The sequence below is a fragment of the Sapajus apella genome, unplaced genomic scaffold (assembly GCF_009761245.1).
Source record: "Sapajus apella isolate SASKATOON/1434 unplaced genomic scaffold, GSC_monkey_1.0 scaffold153, whole genome shotgun sequence".
In the NCBI taxonomy this organism is placed as follows: Eukaryota; Metazoa; Chordata; class Mammalia; order Primates; family Cebidae; genus Sapajus; species Sapajus apella.
The window spans coordinates 282276-288275 of record NW_022437093.1 but is presented as its reverse complement, the minus strand read 5'-3'; positions in this window follow the sequence as shown (position 1 = coordinate 288275).

The following is a 6000-nucleotide window of genomic DNA, read 5'->3' as shown; positions in this document are numbered from 1 at the left end:
GCTCTTGGCAGCCTGAAGCACAGCTGTCTGTATTGTCCTCATCTGCTCTGAGGAAGGGTGGAGGTGCTAAATAAATTACTGAAGAATGGGTCCACGTTATTAAGGACCTGAATTTTTTACACTCAGGAGCATTGGAACCCTCTTCTTCCAGAGAAGGAACTAGCCTGCAAGGTTAGTACTTGAAGAGGGAAGATATTTAATAACTGGGTGAAAATTTCTTATAAATCCAAGATTGGCTCTCAGAGAACTGGCTAAGATTCAGGAAAAAACAAAATTCAGAATCCTATAAGGTTTTTTTGTTTTGTTTTTTGTTTTCTTTTGTTTTTGAGACAGAGCCTCGCTCTGTCACGCAGGCTGGAATGCAGTGGTGCAGTTTGGCTCACTGCAACCTCCGCCTCCCAGGTTCAAGCGATTCTCCTGCCTTAGCCTCCTGAGTAGCTGGGACTACAGGCGTGCGCCACTACGCCCGGCTAATTTTTTGTATTTTTTAGTAGAGACGGGGTTTCACCATGTTAGCCAGGATGGTCTCGATCTCCTGACCTCATGATCCACCTGCCTCAGCCTCCTAAAGTGCTGGGATTATAGACCTGAGCCACCGTGCCCGGCCCCTACAAGGTTTTGATGACAGTTAGGGCCAGAATTTTATGAGGTGATATAGAATGCAGGAGAAAAAGTGTTTTCTTTAAAGGAGGAAATATTAGAGGTCAGCGGAGGTTTGGGGTAGGGAAATATTCACACTGTCCATTGCATGGCTGTGGAATGAGACTGCCCTTAACCTGGGTCAGCCTTCCTGGGCCATAAATTGGGTATCCATGATGCTAGGTAACTGTGAGAACAAGTTGACAGCTCAGAGCAGCCATAGGTGATGTTTGGTGGTAAAAAACCTACAGGCATTGGGGGTCCCATGATTGTTCCAGACCGTGGCTCTTGGTTGTGGGTTTGTTCAGAGCAAGAGAAGCACAGGTTATGACAGGTATACAGACTTTCTCCCTCCTTTTTCTCTCTTTTCTTCCCTTTGCCTTTCCACTGTTTCTCCCTGCTGCCACCTGGGCCTTAAATTCCTGGGCCATGAAGACATGTAGGAGCTGCAGGGTTTACCACATGTGGGAGGGCAGCCCAGAACTGTCCCTCTACCCTTCCCACTTGGAGGATATGGCAGCCCCTTCCATTCCTGGTTTGGGGTAGGGGAGTGCATTGAAGTAGAAGCCTCAGAGCAGACTTTTCCCTTTACTGTGTATACGCCAGGACGAAGAAGGTTCATGCTTGATACTTAGATTGGTTTTCCCAGGGAAGAGAACAGAGCAGAGCAAAGTCACTGTGAACCCTGGGCCAGGCCCTGCTGGGCCAGCTCCTGAGAGTGTCTTGTGTTGCAGAGCCTTGCCCACTCACCCACCTTCACCCTCTCCCCCTCCCACGGTGTCACTGCTGCTAATGGTCAAAGTCAAATATGTGGCCACATGAGATGGACCAGGTCCTCTCAGGCTGCTTTCTGGATGTCATTTTTAAAATATGGAGACATGCAGGTGCCTTCTGAAAGACGCTTAGACTGGTATATCCAACCAGAAACAAATAAGCTAAACAAAGTTTGAACTTGAGAAGAAAGATGTTGACAGTCTGTGTAACAGCTGGTAAGTTTATAGGTACCCACCTTTGGGACAACCCAGTGAATATGAACTTGTGATAGCTACTAAGATTTTCAAAGAAATGTTCTCACCTTGGGTTGATTGTGGTAAATCATGTGTTATGAAAATTGTTGAGCTGAAGCTTTAAATTGCTTTAGTTGAGTCTGAATCACTTGCTTTGGTTCCTGTGTATTTTATGACCCCTCTTGTCAGTGACCTTCCCTCCCCACCCTACCCAGAGTGAATTTGTAGCATGATTGTATAAACTTCTATGTAGAAAATGGAGATTTCTTGCTCCGAAATGTTAAGCTCTAACTCATCCATTTCTGTGCCCTTTAGCCTAGTATGTCGGAACTTCCATTCTTGTTATATATTTAAACTTTCCCTCTATATTATAGGTTTTGTGGCATCCATGGTCAGGCGGAAAGGAAGCTGCCCCTTGCAGAACTGTACTGTAATATTTTTCTTTTATAAATATTTTCACAGGACTGATTGTACACAGGGCTTGTAATAAAATTTTAACACTGTGCTGTGAAACAACTATGGGGAATCTCCATTGAAGGTTACTTCAAAGGCACCAGAAAGTGGAGTGTTATATTTACGACTTTCTATTTCTTGTTTCCTAAGTAAATTAAACCTAATTTTCACCCTTTCATTCTGTTTCAGCCTCCTGTATAAGAAGTACCGTATTTTCTGCCCATCATACTTTGTAATAAAACTTGAACATGTATAGATTGACTGAATTTCTTTTTGTGACGAATTCAGTTCTTCCCATTTGTCACTGTGGTCATGTTCCATAGACAGTGGCAGTGCCCCAGCCAAAGCCAGGCAATCTGCTCATCACCTTTTATATCCTGTTTGGTCATTCATTTGTTATTCAGTGGAGCACCTCCTCTATGCCAGGGGACATGGCCCTCAAGTTGGTTGCAGTTCATCAGAGGAGACATCCACATAAATACTTGTGGCCAGGTGCAGTGGCCTGTGATCCCAGATGAGGTGTTGGGGAGGCTGAGGTGGAAGGATCACTTGAGGACAGGAGTTCAAGAGCAGCCTTGGCAACATAGCAAGACCCTTTCTCAATCAATCAGTAATTTTTATTTAAAAAAATTATTTTTAGCCAGACTGGGATCTAAGACAAAATTTCTTTTTTTGCATTTATTTCAATAGTTTAGGGGGAACAAGTGGTTTTTGGTTACATGGAAAGTTTTTTAATGGTGATTTCTGAGATTTTGGTGCACCCATCACCTGAGCAGTGTGCACTGTACCCAATGGGTAGTATTTTATCCCTATCCCCTCTCACCCAAATTAATTTTTAAAAAACAAAGCCAAAAAATCCAAATACGTGCATTGTTTTGCAATAGTGGATGTGTTTAAACATCACCTCCAAGGAGGAGGCGATCACCTTTCCCTGGGTGGGAGCCAGTCAGGGTCAGCGAAAACTACTTGAGATGGATGCCTAAGCTGGGTATTGAAGGCTGAGTAGGAGTTATCTGGGAATAGGGAATGTCATTTAAGGCAGAGAGAACACCCATGTACAAATCTGTAGAGGCAAGAAAGTATGGTCATATCCAGGGGATTGCAGGTTGAGGTGGGGTGAATAGTGGGAAGTATAACTAGAGAGGTATACAGGAGCTAGAGCAGGGAAAGTCGTGGTTTGCAGAAATTTTAGATATTACGCTCATGCATAAGCCTGGAAAACATACACAGAGAGGAATCATCAGAATTGCATCTTAGGAGGATAGGCAATGATAAAGCGCCTCTGCCTTCTTATAACAGTGTGAGAGAAAATCAAATCCTGAACTAAGGTGTTGGTGGCAGCGGCAGTAGCAGTGGCAAGGATGGAGAGGACAGAGCACAAACAAAGAGGGATGCAGTTATCAGCATTCAGTAATTTATTGGCTGTGAAGGGAGGACAAAGAACTCCCAGATCTTTTGGGTTTGGACAAGTTCTGATAGCTGACTAGGAATGTTCAATTCCCTGCTAATTTCCCAAACCTATGCCCCAACATGGTAGGATGGGGAAGGAGTTCCTGTCCCACTGCTATTCAAATACTGTGTGTCCTGGATGAAATATTTCCCTCATTTATTTTTATTTTTATTCTTTGTTCATGTTGGGCCACTTTCAAGAAAGAGAAGAATGGCAAACTGGTTCAGTGAACCAATATTCGGTAAGTACCTGCCATTGTGTCAGGTGACATGAAGCCAGCAGCAGTGGATCTTTGAAAGGAAGTGTGTGCCCTTGAGAATTTAAATTTTATGAGTACCTGCTGCTCCTGTTGAAACTGTGCTGCTATGTGGTCTGACAGTGTATATTTTCTAGGAAATATGTGAGTCCTGCTTTCTGTTTTTAAGGAGAAAACTGAGAGACAGTAATAAGGCAAGGCTATGCTGCAGCAACAAAACCCCAAATCTCAGAAACTAAGCACTACAAAAGCTTATTTTTTGCTTACACAAAGTCCTCTGGGCTGGGTGCAGTGGCTTGCCTCTCCAATCCCAGCACTTTGGAAGGCCAAGGGGGGCAGATTGCTTGAGGTCAGGAGTTCAAGATGAGCCTAGCCAGCATGGTGAAACCCTGTCTCTATTAAAAATACAAAAATTAGCCAGGCATGGTGGCGCACACCTGTTATCCCAGCTACTTGGGAGGCTGGGGCAGGAGAATAGCTTGAATCCAGGAGGTGGAGGTTGCAGAGAGCTGAGATCACACCACTGCACTCCAGCCTGGGTGACAGAGTGAGGCTTCATCTCAAATAAGATAAAATAATAAATGTGTGACCTCCAGGTTGCTTAGGGGGGGTGGGGTGGTGTAAATTTTTCTGGATGGGCCTGGAAGTGGCTTACTCACTTCTGCCAACTCCAAGGAAGGTCAAGTCAAGAAATGTAGTCTTCCTGGTATCCTGGAAGAGGAAATGAAGTAGTGAATAGTTATGTCTCAGCCATACTAGCAAATTGGCTAAGTATCTGGAGTAATAACTAATGTAATCTCAGCCATTGAGGGCTGTTAGTACTGGACAATACATGGTCAAACCTAATGGAATGATACTTTTAGCCAGTCTTTAGCTGCCAAGGTTCATTGTTACTGAAGTGATTTCAGCAATCCTAGTGTTGGAAATAAGAGCTCAGAGTCGCAAAAACAATGAGCACTAAAAGGATTTCTCAGCAAGGCAAATTTATTTCTGCAGAAGGGTGCTGCTCACACTTCTGGCCACTGCAAAAGCACACTGAACAAAGAAGGGAAGGGGTTTTTATCCCTAACGCACTCAGACCCTGCTTTTGTGTCTTGCCTCTATTGGTTGGAGTCAGACCACACAATCTAAGCTGATCCTGATTGGCTATTTCAAATAGAGCAGGGGTGTGGGTTACAGAATTGGGAACGGGAGTTTTGGTGGGGAGGGTAGTTTATAACACAAGTACAAATACAAGGCATGTCTGGGCATGGCAAAGGCAAGAAGAATGGTCACAGAGTTTACAGAGGTTACTGAGCAGGGAGCCACGGGCGAAGGGGACTCTTTCCACATAAGGAATAGACCTGGGCTACAGATTCAGATTGGCAGGAGAGATTGTTTACAGGGCAGGTAACTGAGGCAGCAGGGCAGTACAGGGAAGTTGACCCTAAGAACAAAGAATAAGGAAGTTAAACAAGCTCAACTTTTGAAGAGGAACTTAATGTATCTAACATTGACAACCAGGCCTCTAGAGATTGTTCAGTCAACTATGAATTTATCTTGAAAGGTGACAATTAAATCAGATTGAGAAAGTGAAAATCTGCCCTGCCATTCATCATAGATAGACAGATAAAACCAGCTGCACAGTTGACAGGATATAATAACTCTACCAAGCACACACTGCAACTTTTTTTTTTTTGGCAACATAAAGTGTCATAACAACTCCCTGAGTGGCTACTTAAAAAAAAAAAAAAAATTCACTGAGAAACTTTGTTCTCTAAAATCATAGGCTGACAAAGTTTGCTGTTTGCAATTGTATTTGTGAGAATGAAGCCTTACAGTATGGCTTCAGGGAGCTGAGTCACTTTGACATCAAGAAGCAGCCTTGATTTCCAGCCCAGGTATAGTGCTTCAGAGCAGGGGTTTCTGAACACAACATTTCACGTTTATCTTGACTTTGTACTTTCCAGGGAAACTGGTCCCCTGAGTCCCCTTTGTAGTCCAGCTGACCTTGATCCCCCTTTCACATAGGTCTCTGTTTCTTTGAGCCTAACTCTAATTCTTTACCTAACCTCTACCCTTCCCTATAATCCTATAACCATCTTTTTCTTCGGTGAGATACTTCACCATTCCTCTGTTGTGCAGTCCCCCTTGTTGATAAGCCTTACTATGTGGGACTATAGGTTTGCCCCTGCTGGTCTCAGGCTGATTGGACT